The sequence below is a fragment of the Saccopteryx leptura genome, chromosome 7 (genome assembly GCF_036850995.1).
Source record: "Saccopteryx leptura isolate mSacLep1 chromosome 7, mSacLep1_pri_phased_curated, whole genome shotgun sequence".
NCBI lineage: Eukaryota > Metazoa > Chordata > Mammalia > Chiroptera > Emballonuridae > Saccopteryx > Saccopteryx leptura.
The window spans coordinates 28,204,479-28,218,027 of record NC_089509.1 but is presented as its reverse complement, the minus strand read 5'-3'; the positions used below and the strand labels follow the sequence as shown (position 1 = coordinate 28,218,027).

At 42.4% G+C, this 13,549-nt stretch overlaps 1 protein-coding gene across 10 annotated transcripts in view; it reads left to right on the top strand.

Annotated features, from left to right (window-relative positions):
* Positions 1–13,549, top strand: part of GTDC1 (glycosyltransferase like domain containing 1) — a 432,630-nt gene that overhangs the window by 96,166 nt on the left and 322,915 nt on the right. For all 10 annotated transcript variants that reach the window (XM_066345235.1, XM_066345231.1, XM_066345226.1 and 7 more), the window contains exon 2: positions 12,054–12,117. The gene's annotated coding sequence lies outside the window, so the exon portion shown is untranslated. The remainder of the gene's footprint in view (positions 1–12,053; positions 12,118–13,549) is intronic.

The following is a 13,549-nucleotide window of genomic DNA, read 5'->3' as shown; positions in this document are numbered from 1 at the left end:
GCAAGATTTTCTCCTCTGCAGCGCCCCATTAGCCTTTCTTTGGTCACTAGTGGCTATCCCAGGGCCCTATTTGGGACGGCCTAACAACGCGGTTACACAGATGGTAGCAGATTTAGGGGAGGTGGACATAGCACGGAATTACAAAGCTGTGAGGGCTGCTGCCAATGCTTCCGCTTCGGCTAACAGGAGGAATGGAGGAATGGGCCTGTGAAAGTTACCCGAACACAGATGTGGGTAGACTTGATTGTGGCTGGGGAAGATAGGGAGAAATTGGATGGCAAGCTTAATAAGATACTTTTGGAGCTTTGGTGGCAGCTTAAACCAGGACAGAGATTATAGCCTCTGAGATGAATGGCCCCAGCAGCTACCAATAAAACAGTTGATGTGTGGGTGGCATGGTTACAAGATTATATGACGGAGACTGCTGAGGGAGAGGAGGACCCTCAAGACCCGTTGTTCCAGTTTAAATAGGGGGAAAGCCGAGGGATCCATCTAACAAGGATGGGTGAGGACCGGAGGCCACTCGTGGAACTGGCTATCTACTGGTCCCCTTCCAATGTACAACAGGTGGATACAGGTGCAGAATGTTCTTATGGGAACCCAGAGCGGTTCGCTGGGACCCCAGTGGCCATTGATGGTTATGGGGGCCAAACTGTTCAAGTGAAGCCAATAACTATTCCATTGGGGATAGGAAGACTGCCTCCTAAGCCATATAAGGTGTATGTATCTCCTATTCCTGAATATATTTTGGGGGTGGATGTCTTGTAAGTACTGTGGTTGGAAACTACAGCTGGGGAGTTCCGGCTGCGGATCAGGGTTGTGAAGGCAGTGTTGCGGGGACATGCATCACATTCCCCTTTGCAATTACCCATCCCTTGGTGTGTGACTAACACCAAGCAGTACTGCCTGCCAGGTGGTTATGAAGAAATCACAGGGACAGTCCTCGAACTAGAAAAGGTGGGGATCATCCGGCCAGCACATAGTCCTTACAAACTCCCCGTTATGGCCTGTTTGCAAACCAGATGGAACCTGGAAAATGACAGTAGATTACAGAGAAGTTAATAAAGTTGTTCCCCCTTTGCACGCTGCTGTTCCCTCGATAGCTAACATGATGGATCGGCTAAGCCATGAGTTGGGAACATACCACTTTGTGGCAGATTTGGCTAATGCCTTTTTCTCTATTGATATAGCTGCAGAGAGTCAAGACCAATTTGCCTTCAGTTGGGAAGGACAGCAATGGACCTTTACAGTGTTACCCCAGGGCTATTTGCATAGCTCACCTTGTGCCATTGGTTGGTGGCTGCTGACCTGGATAAATGGTAACAACCAGAGGCAGTTCGCATGTACCTTTATATTGATGTTATTATACTAACTAAGTGACTCTCTTCCAGAATTGGAGTAAGCAGTCCTACCCTGCTATCTCATATGAAAGTGTGTGGCTGGGCTGCAAATGAGGGCAAATTAAGGGCCTGGGTTATCTGTTAAGTTCTTGGGAGTTGTTTGGTCGGTAAGACAAAGGTTATCCCTGATGCAGTTATAGATAAGATTCAAGCATACCCTGTGCCCACTACGGTAAAGCAGTTACAGAAATTTTTAGGTCTGTTGGGTATTCATACCCATTTGGCTCAGTTACTGCATTCCTTATATCACCTTATTCAGAAGGGGGTTTACTATGATTGGACTGAGCAGGCACCAGGTACATTTGCTGCAGCTAAGAGAGCTGTCAAGGTGGCACAGGCCTTGGATGTGTTTGATCCTGCCAGGCCCTGTGAGCTGGATGTTCATGTAACCTCGGAGGGGTTTGGATGGGGCTTGTGGCAACGGACAGAGCGCTTACGGCAACCTATTGGGTTCTGGTCCCAATTGTGGAAAGGTGCTGAAGTTCATTACTCATTAGTGGAGAAGCAGCTGTGTATACTGCCCTCCTGGCCACTGAGACTATTACGACCATAACTCCAGTTACAGTCAAGACCACATACCCTATTGCAGGATGGGTGAGAGATTGGACAACCAAACTTCTTAGTCATATGACCCAAACCTCCACCCTGGCCAAGTGAGGTGCATGCTTACAACAATGCTGTGCTCTTAGCACCAGCCCATTGAGAGCTGAACTGCAGGAAGTCTTGGGTCCAGTCACCTGTGCGACCTTAGAGTCAGGTGCAGCTGGGGCTCAGGAGGCAGAACCTGAAGTCAGTCCCTACCAGGAGGGGTGGGTGCCCATCCCCGAGGATGCCTGGTATACTGATGGTTCCAGCAGGGGCCAACCAACCTGCCAAATGGACAGCTATAGCCTCCATCCGGCCACTGAGACTATTTGGATGGACACGGGTACAGGCCAAAGCAGCCAGTGGGCAGAATTAAGAGCTGTTTGGCTGGTTTCCATAATGAACCTTCACCTCTGGTGATTTGTACTGATAGTTGGGCCGTCTATTGTGGGTTGAGCCTTTGGATTGCTACTTGGTACATTAACCAGTGGGTGGTAATGCACCATCTGCTATGGGGTCAGGCCATGTGGCAGGACTCATGGGAAACAGGTGACAGTATACCATGTCCCAGGGCATGCTTCTCTAGCCCATCCTGGGAAGGATGAGGCAGACACCTTGGCATGGATACCATGGTTGGAGACTGCACCTGCAGGTGGTGTGGTGCGGTGGTTCCACCAGCATCTGCTTCATGCACAACAAAATAGTATGTGGGCTACGGTTAAGGCATGGGACTTGCCGGTATCCTCTGCAGAGGTACTTGCAGCCTGCGAGCAATGTTCAGTATGTTCTAAGCAGCACCCGTGGAGACAACTGGAATCACCTGGACAGATCCAGAGGGGTCATGTTCCACTGACACGATGGCAGATAGACATCATTGGACCTTTACCAAAGTCAGAAGGGTACCAGTATGCAGTCATCTGTGTAGATACTGCCACCGGGCTGCTTGCTGCTTACCTGCCCGTAACTCAGACCAAAGGGCAGTCATACAGGCTCTGGACCGCCTGAGTGCTGTGTATGGGCAGCTGCTAGTCCTTGAAAGTGACAGTGGTACCCATTTCATTGGTTCAATGGTGAGGCAATGGGCTCAAGACCTAGGGTTGGACTGGAAGTACCATGTCCCCTACCACCCACTGGCAGCTGGTATCATTGAGCGGTATAATGGACTCTTGAAGCAGGGACTGCGACAGGAGGGGGGCACCGGCTCCCTTAATGGAAGGGCATGCCTCTGTGGAGAGTACTCTGGATTTTGAATGAGAGACCTTGACAGGGCTGGTGGCGGGGACAGCTCTAGTGGAGGCCCTCCCAGGCAGCTGCTCCCATCCAGTTGCAGATATGTACCAAGGATACTTTGCTCAAGCCTGGCTTTGGACGTCAGGGCAATGTGCTTTTGCCTGCCCCAACAGCCCTCCTTAAAGGCCAATGGCTTCAACGGACATGGCTCTGGACTGTACAGTTCCCTAACTTTCGATGGGTGGCCTTATTGGCACCATGGGGTAGGAGGCTAGAGGTGGACCTCCAGTTAACTCCCTGGGCAGAGAGCTCAAGGAGACATTGTGAAGGACACCTTTGTAATTGTCATATCTGGAATGTATGTAATGTGCCTGTTGTGAGGTGAGCAACCCTAAAGGGGTGGAATGTGGGGCAGCTGTTGTAGGCTTGCTCACGGGGTGACCAGCTGCAAGCACTTTGCCTGATCAGTGCTTGAGCATATGGCTGCACCACGTGTGCATGGCCTACATAAGTCTGTGTGTGCTTGTGCTCGAGAGAGATGGGGGATTTTGGATGGTGGATTGCCTGCTTCCACTCTGAGAGTCATTCTTGCTATTTATGTGCCAGAGAAGAGATTTTCCCCTACCTGTGTGCTTGTCCGCCACTGTAAGACTTCATTTAACAGAATGGCCCTAACGCTTTCTGGCTCTGCGGTTTTTTTTCTCTCTGCCTGAATCCAATGTGAACCTGCCTGGCCTTGGCCACCAGCATTATAGATGCCTTATGGTTTTCAGGAACCAGTTACTGGTTAGAACAGATAGTGATGGTTGTACACTCAGGAGTACATGAGTAAAAATGCAGTATTTTAATTGGTAAAAGAGTTGTTTCTCTCTTATACAATCCAGTTGATAAATACATACAAACTAAGGCATGGAATCATTTAGTCATTTGCTGGATAAGAGTGGGCAAAATACCACATAATTTTTTAACCTTTCAGCAACAAAATTATAAATCCCTACACAAATGATTAAGGTTATCATTGCCTATCACCCTCTTTTGATACCTTCAGACTGTTAATTCTTCTCTGTCCTGCTGAGTCTTATTAAAACTTCTGACTGATGTACTATTACTGAAAGATTTAGAATTTACCAATTTAAAACAGTTGCTTCACACTATCACCTCAAATTTAACTAGGCCATTAAACACAGTATTTTGCAAAGGGAAAAAGTCAGTAGCTGTTTCTTTAAAAAATTAATAAATTGAAATGAATTTTAAACTTCTTAGAGGTGCACAACTGCTATATACTACTCCGTCTTTTGATAGCTGATTTGTTCCTTTAATATGCAAATTTCAGGTTTACAAAGATTTACTGCTTTTATTTAAGAAATATGCCTGGAGGCTAGATTGGTAAGCTTTAGGGAGATATCTAGTTTGGTGTGAAATAAATAGTTGTTACAGGATCACATGAGTTGGATCCCAGAAGATGAGGAGTAGAGTTGAGACAGATGAGAAAAATGGACTGTATTTCATTTCATCTGGCTAAAAATACCACTAAATTTAAAATGAGGACGATGAATGATGGCAATACAAAGAAAATTAATGTGAATAAGCCTTTTGTGTGTGTGTGTGTGTGTGTGTATGTGTAGATACTGTGAGAAGTTCTGACTTATGAGAAGTTTAAAGGAAAGGGCTTCCTGTGTCCCAGTCTAGAGAAACTTGACTCATTTTTCTGGAAGGGCAGCCTCTTAAGAGCTCGCAGCTTCAGGAGGGAAGACGAAGACTCTTCCCAGGAGGAATGACTGGGTCACTTCCCGGCCAGCCAGCAGCATCACTTCATCACTTCTCATCAGTGAGATGACAGATGTCAAGAACATTCTCACATTCAAAAGAGAACGATTCAAGATTGCTGTCTTAGGCTGGAGACTATAGGTAATCTGGTTTACAAGTGTAATATACATCTAGCTTTGAGGAAGCTTTATAACACTGATTTTTTTGGACTCAGACTTCCAAACAGATTTTTTTCCTTAACTAAAAAGTTCTGAAATGTATTTCTGTATTGATAACTTGTAGAATCCTCTTTACATTTTTTTTTAAAAGTACTTCTGTCTCTCTGGAAGCTTTTAAGCACTTAGGCTCCTAGGGATAGAATATATGTACAGCATCATCTAGCCACTGAAATGGCCTCTGTGAATGCCTGTCTGGTGGTGGACAGTGAGGTTCAGAGGGCAAGAGTGCGGCTGGAAGTCCCTAATCCAGTGGTTCTCAAAGTGTGCGCCAAGGTGCACTGGTGCGCCCTAGAAGATTTCCAGCTGTGCCCTTTCGTATTCCAGAGAAATATGTGCCTGTTGGGGACCAAAAAACCAACAGGGTTTTTGTAGTTTAGATTTTTGGGGGACAGAGGTGTGGGGAATTAATTGGCAGTGAGCTGATAGTCTGCCCAACCCCCCCACCTCACTTGCCTGATCAGGTTTCAAACGGCTGTTAAGCTGTGGTGCTGGATTGCTTACACTAACCCCCATGTTTCCCGGAAAGACTGGAGGCAAGTTTCTTCTATCCTTTGTTTGGTGTAAAGTTAAAATGATATATATGGTGGAGGTTTTCTGTGGTCAACACAATTAAGAGTAAAAAGAGAGGAATTCTGGCCCTGGCCGGTTGGCTTAGTGGTAGAGCGTCGGCCTGGCGTGCAGAAGTCCCGGGTTCGATTCCCGGCCAGGGTACACAGGGGAAGCGCCCATCTGCTTCTCCACCCCTCCCCCTCTCCTTCCTCTCTGTCTCTCTCTTCCCCTCCTGCAGCAAGGTTCCATTGGAGCAAAGATGGCCCGGGCGCTGGGGATGGCTCCTTGGCCTCTGCCCCAGGCGCTGGAGTGGCTCTGGTCACAACATAGCTACCGCCCCGGAGGGACAGAGCATTTGCCCCCTGGTGGGCGTGCCGGGTGGATCCCCGTCGGGCGCATGCGGGAGTCTGTCTGACTGTCTCTCCCCGTTTCTAGCTTCAGAAAAATACAAAAAAAAAAAAAAAAAAAGAGGAATTCTTCAATGTATTGACGAGGAAATAAGAATTTGCCTTTCACATATATGCCCAAATATTGAAGAAATCGCTAGGACATATCAGGCTCACATTTCTCATAAACACAGGAATGAAAAAACTTAACACATTTGCACTGGGACCTCCCAAATTTACTAAATCTTACTGAATGTATCTATATATAAAAAAAGATTACTTTTTTGTCGTTTTATTTTTTTAACCCCTCTTTTTTACAAATTCTAAAATGCATAACAAAAAATGTAACATAAAAATGTTTTTTAATATCAAGAATAAATTTAATTTTGTCGTATTTATTTTGTTTAATTACCATAAAAGCATGCTTGGACTTTATATATTTTTCTTAAATATTTGACTTAATTGTTATAACACATTTCTCAGAAATTTGTATATATATAGTGCGCCTATAGTTATTTGTAGGATTTTAAATGTGTCCCGACTTCAAGAAGTTTGAGAACCACTGCCTTAATCCCTTTACCATCAAGGACTCTCTCTACGCAGGCACATAGGTATAAATAAATAGGTTTATGTACCTTTTCCTATTCACTATCACTTTATTTTTGTTTTTGGACTTTAAGATTATTTTTAAAAACTTGTATAGTTACTATATTCACTTGGTTCAAATTCAGAAAGTTCAAGGGCTATCTAATCTTCCTCATATATATATTCTAGTCTCTTAATACTCACTTTTTTAATACACATGTAACCAATGTTACTGTTTTTTGTGTATCCTTCTAGAACTATGTACACATATGTAATCAATATATTTATTTTTGCTCATATATTGATTTATATATCTTTACCTTATGGGCATTGTATTTTGAAGTTTCTAAAAAATGCCAAAGTACATTTGAAAATATAGGATGTATACCCTTATTCAGATATGAGGTACTTCTGTAATTTTTTTTGAAACATTGAAGTAGTTAAAAAACTAACATCCCCTACCTCCTGCTGCAACTCTGTGAGGCAGAATTACATACATATCTTTGGAAGTTTCCATGGTTATGAGTAAAGGCCTGACTTTCCTCTGTGGCTTAATGGACATGCCATGGACTTTTCATGTTCACATAGTAATGTTTTATTGTTCTTGAGGAATTCTTATTTGGACATGTTGGACTGGTGCTTTTTTTCATTATTTTATCTTTATACTCTACCTAGTTTTGCTTCTAAATTCCCATTTTCTGTGAGCTCTTATATTGTATTCATACTTGGTTTTACTTAATTTGATCTTTTCTGATCTTAGGTGAGTGTATATATTCAAAAATACTGGGAACTACCTGAGACTGTTTTGTTCCTTTAAATTTTACTTTTTTTAGTCAGTAAAAGGTAGTGATTGAGAGTATGGGAACTAGAGCTAGCTTGCCTGGGTTTAAGGCTCAAGTACATGATTTGGACAAGTTACATAACTTTTTGCCTTTGGTTTCTTAGCTTTGTAAAGTGGTAAGTAACATTATCTACTTCAGGGATGTTATGTTTAAATTATGTGATATAGTTGCATTGCATAGCATATATCAAATGTTAGCTATTTGTATTTCTGTTATATAGTTGTGATTATTTTGATTTATTGGATATAATTTAGTATTTTTGAATGATTTTGAGATTTAGGGAATCTTAAATGTCTTGATTCCAAGACTAAATGTGAAGGTAACTTGAGAAAAAAAAATGAATCAGTTCTCTTTTTTACCTTTTCTTGTTAGTTTAGAATAATGTATATATATTATGTTATTATTTTTGTGTCTATAGAGCAGCACTGTTCAATAGAATCATGATGCAATAAATTTAAATTTTCTAGTGGCCACATTAAACAAGTAGAAGGAAAGAAGTTCAGTTAATTTTGCTAATATATTTTATTTAACTCAATATATCAAAATTATTTCAACATGTAATCAATATAAATTTATTGATATATTTTACTTTTTTATTTTGCATTGTCTTTAAAATCTATTGGGTATATTAAACTTATAGGACATTTCAATTTGGACTAGTCACATTTCAAGTGCCCAGTAAGTTGGCTGTGACTGGCGGTTATAGTATTGGACAGCATATTTATAAACTACTTTTGAATTTGTCCTTCTAAGTTAGGGTTTAAAAAAAATATTTTGTAACAGTTGATAAAGCTAGATGCATCTCAAAGACAGATGGAAATTACAATTTTGTGGTGTGAAAAGAGAGGTGGGGAAAGGTTTGGATTTGTGAATAATCAGTGACTGTATGGATAATTGAAATCTTGATGTCAGGGACAGAATGAAATCATAATATCCCTAAGGCTCAAACTCTAGGGAATTCCTAGAAAAGGAGTGAGTGGTAAAATAGAGAAAACCCTTAAGCCAGAGGAGAGATGCAAGGTGGATGTGCCCTGATACCAAGGGAGGGAATTTCAGAAAGGCTTGTGGGTAGGAGTGCCTGATGCCACAGTCTAGCAGTGTGAGGAATGAAAATAGTCAATTATTTGGTTGTTGCAAACCTTAGCAATGGCTGTTTCCATAGAGTGATGACTAAGGAAGCCAAGTTGTGGTAGTCTGAGCATTGAACGAAAGTTGCAGTGAAGACAGTGGTTTTATAGAGCTTGACAGGTATAGCTGGTAGAGTTGAAAGCAAGTGTGTTATTGATGAAGGAGAAGGAGCCAGTGGAGAGGGAAAGGTTGAAGTTTGAGGAGAAGGAGAAAACTGAGGAAGTCAGTGTTTAGAAAAGGCATACACAGGATTGAGTGTACATGCAGAGGAACTAGTAATGCAGTAGGCGAGGGTCAGTTATGAAATAGAGGTGAGAGTGTATGAGATAGAATCTGTGTGTGATAGAGTGGGCTCTTAGTTTCAAGCAGCAACCAGTTTAAGTTGTAGACAGCAAAAAGGGAAATGTCACACACTGCTTAATTTCTAGAAGTACCAAGAAACCAAACCTGACTGTTAATAAGGTAAGAACAACACAAGTCAAGAGAAACACTCAATTATAATGTTCTAATAGAAAAATCCACTGTCACTAGCTGTTTAGAATGTATGATACTAGGGATCATTGGTAGAATATCTATGTGTTGTCAGAAGAACAGAATGTTTTCACAAGATCTGATCTCATTGTATATGTGGTTACCACCTCGGTTTGTTCACTTCTTTTCAAGTCTTGTGTAGATTTGTCTGGAATCTGGGTCCCCTATAGCAGACCTGATGCAAGTGCATTTGGGAAATGTAGTTTTTACCTTTCAAGGCTCAGAACTACAGGAAGTTAGAGTGCATGCTAGAAAGGGGTTAGAGTACAGACTGGGTGGTTTTGGCTCTTGACCTTTCTCATGAGGTGCAATCAAGATGTTACCCAGGGCAATACTCATCTGGATATTTGAGCAGCCTGGATGAGCCACTTTAAAATGGCTCATGTATAAAGCTGTTAAATTGATTCTAGCTATTTGGCAAAAAGCCACATGGACCAGTTCATAGGGCTGTTTGTGTATTCTCATGATATAACAGCTGGCTTCTCCCAGTGCGAGTTATGTTATTTGAAAGAAAAGAACAGAGGTAGGTGCAGTGTCTTTTAGGACCTAGCCTCAGAAGTGAGACACCATCACTTCAACTGCATTCTGTTTTTCATTCAGACCAACTCTGATACAGTGAGGAAGGGGACTACCCAAAGGTGTCAATTCCACCAGATGAAGATTTGAGGGCCCTCTTGGAGGCTGGTTACCATGCCTCCCTCTCTCCCCCCACCTTTGTTTGACAGCAGATATTGGTCAGCTTTGTCTGTGAAGCAAAAAAACACAATTCTTTTAATAGAATGAAACTTGGCAAAACTTGGATTGACTGTGGTTCTGTGTTAAATATTAAGGGTACTAAGTGTGTGGTATTCTCAGCTAGTGTTTTTAAAAGATTCAGCGATGCTGTTCTGTTATTCTCAGGATTCTCTTCTAAAGGCAGAGCATGTATCATAAAATCCTAACTCAGTATAGGTGTGTGTATTATTTTTTTCTTCTTTTGCAAGTGAGGGGAAGGGTAATAGACTCCTGTATGCACCCAGACCAGGATCCACCCAGCAACCTCTGTTTGGGGCTGATGTTCTGCCCATCTGGGGCGATGCTTGCAGCCGAGCTATTTTTAGCACCTGATATAGAGGCTCCAGAGAGCCATGCTCAGTGCCTGGAGCCATCCTCACTGCTGTGGCAGGGGATGAGAGATAGAGAGAGAGAGCTGGGGGGAGGGAGAAGGGTGGAGAAGCAGATGGTTGTTTCTCCTGTGTACTCTGACTGGGAACTGAACCCGAGACATCTACACACTAGCCGATGCTTTACCACTGAGTCAACAAGCCAGGTCTAGGTTGTATGTATTTTGATGTTTGGAGATAGAGGCTGTGTTACTTTGTCTCCCAGGATAGGTCTCCTGTCCTCATCTTCGAAATGAAGAGGTCTGCCCAGCTCTCCTGTGCTCTTTCTCAGCCTCACTTCTCTAAGATCCTGACTGACTTTGAGAATTGGAGTGACTGTCACTGTGATGTACAGGGTAGATGTAGGCTATTCTCCTATGCCTTGGTCACATCATCTTGTTTACTTTTTCTATATTATGTATCACAATTTAAATGATATTGTTGATTTACTCATCTCTCTGCATTCTTCCTCTCCTATCCCAAACTAAGCTTCAACATGGCAAACTTTGTCTTGTTCTCTGCTGAATTCCCAGCACTGACCACAGTGCCTGGTAGATGCTCAGGAGGTTATTTTTTGAGAGAATATACTATACATGATCATTATTTCAAACAGGCCATCTCAAGAGATCCCCCTCTCCACCTCCACTTGATTTGTGTCTTCATCACCTTTCTCTCTTCAGCTTTTCCTTTTTTTTTGGTGACACTCAAGATTCTGTTGCTGTGAACACTAGTTATACTGTCTTAATCAGTTGGTGCCTAGAAGGTTCTCTGGCCTGGTTTCTTTCTGGTACAGGTTATTCTGAGTCTTGATTACTGTTTAAAATAACTCTTTTACAAAACGTCTTGGGCCACCCTGTGGTTTTTGTGCTGTGTCAGCTCTTTGGGAGCCACATTTCCCTTTGTTGTGTGGGCTCCTCCTTTTTGCTTGTCATAAAGGATCCTTTCTGGATGAGTTACTCCGTTAGTTTTGACCTTGTCAGGATCCATATAACTAGGAATTCTGACTTTACAGAACAGGAAAGTCACAATATCCACCCTTGGGTATACAGTCATATCTTTTTCTCTTCACTGTGCATGGCTTGCTGAGAACGCAGGGTGGTGTAAGTTAAGTAACAGTTTATAGCTGATGTAATGCTCTCCAGAAAGTAGTGTTTTTACGGTCTTTACCCCAGATCTACAAGTGTCTGTGTACCTCCATTGTTTCCCTGGGGTAAAAAAACCCCTACCCTGGACTGATAATCTGTATGCATTCCAGCCTGCCTCTGAGATTTTAGACTGTCCTCAGCAAAGGATCTTGACAGTTTTTTGGATTATGGACCATTTTGCAAATCTGACAACCTATTAACCTTCTCTACAGAGAGAGATCCACTTACATAAACCCACAAAATTTACACATAACATTTAGGAGTGTATAACCTCCTGAAGGCCATCCATGTATGATGGTTAAGGACTTCTAATCTGAAGTATTCTTTTTTTACATTATAATTGATTTGGGACATCCTTGAGAAAAGCTCTTACTAGTTAAGACTCAGAACATTTCTGTCTTTGGAGACACGTCTCCCATCTTGGCCTATCCGAGAACCATCAGACTGCTGGATCATGCAAGTAAACTTGTCCAGTTTGGGATTCAGACTTAGGCTGGGTTTGTTTTGAAGACAACAACCTAATTATGCCCTTTGTGATCACGCAGGTAATTCTGCATTCGCCTGATTGGACATACGTAAGGGGAGGCGTCAGTCTATTTGGATCATCAGGTAAGCAAATGGTACTTCACTTTTATTTCTCTTTCATCTCAGTCCTCCAGCAGCGTGTGGTTACTTCCTATCGTCTCCCCTTGACTGCCGTGTCGGTCAGTAAGATGATAAATACTTCTCAAGAGAAGGAAGCTGCCTTTCTTAAGTTTTACCAGATTACTTCCTGTTCTGCTTGAATTCGGATTTCTTTATTTTTATTTTACCTCATTATTATTTCATATATTCACACTTCTATTGTAGATAAAATTTCCCTGCTTGTCTTTTTATGTATGTACTTTGGAGAGTTGTGGACAGCTCTCATATTGTTCCTTGGTTGTCAGCCAAGTTACACACATTTAAGTCCTTTAATCTTTCTTTGTAATTCTGTCGGCTTGGCTGCTTTTTCTAGATTTCCCCCATTTCATCTGCATCACTAATAAACAGAGAAAACAGGCTATCGGCTAGTTTATTCTATACCTTTCATTCTTTTTGCTTCCTGGTTTTGCCTTACATTCCTTGTTGAACTAAAGCCAGCCAGACATCATTCTCTGCACCACTTTGGCAGAACATGAATGCCTTGCCTACAACTATCAGTGTCCCACGTGGTAATAGCATCAGCAGTATATCCTAGAGGAAAGAAAAGAAGTGTAAAAGGAAAACAGTGAGGAGCAAAATAATGTATTCTTTGATTGTACAGCAAACTCATCCTTGCTACCCAGAGCAAATCAATGTACCTGAAATCTTGACCACAGGTTTTGTCTTAAAGTGTGCAGGGGCAGTTATTTGCATACTAACAGAAGCATGTATATTGTTTGAAGTTTGGCCCCTGTTCTCACTTGGTTTCTTCCCCACATTCTCCCTCCCCCATCGCCTTTTCCAACACTGATGTGAGTTGCTCTCAGAATCCGTGGCCATGAACAAAACTGGGCAGGGGGCCATTTTATCAGAAATTAGACAGGCTCAGGTGGTAAGTGCTCCATGCCTCCATGTGGAACATCTGAGGCAAGTGCTTTCATTCTTGCTGTTTCCGTAACAGCTGTTGGTCTTCTTTTAGCGGCTGATTCAGTGGAGATGTGCAGGAGGAAGGGACTTGTAGACCTTTGGTGCTTTTCATCAACACTGTGTTATTAGTTTCACCCCCCCCCCCCCCACCCCGATTGGCAGGGAGAGAAGCATACTGCTTCTAGATGATGCTGAGATTAGTATAAAATATGCCAGCAAGGGTTTGGGGCTTGTCATAGTTCATTCTTTCTTTTCATTTGATTTGTAGAAAATGAACCGCTACCCTTACTTATCTTGTGCATTAGGGAGAAAAAGGTCATTCCTCTAGGAGCTAATGGCTTATGGTATCTTAGTCACTGGATTCAGGTAGTACGTTTAGTTGAAGTTGCAATAGCACACACACTTGGCTTTCTCATTTGTGTTAGTTTTGCTTCTAGTACAGAATTGAATA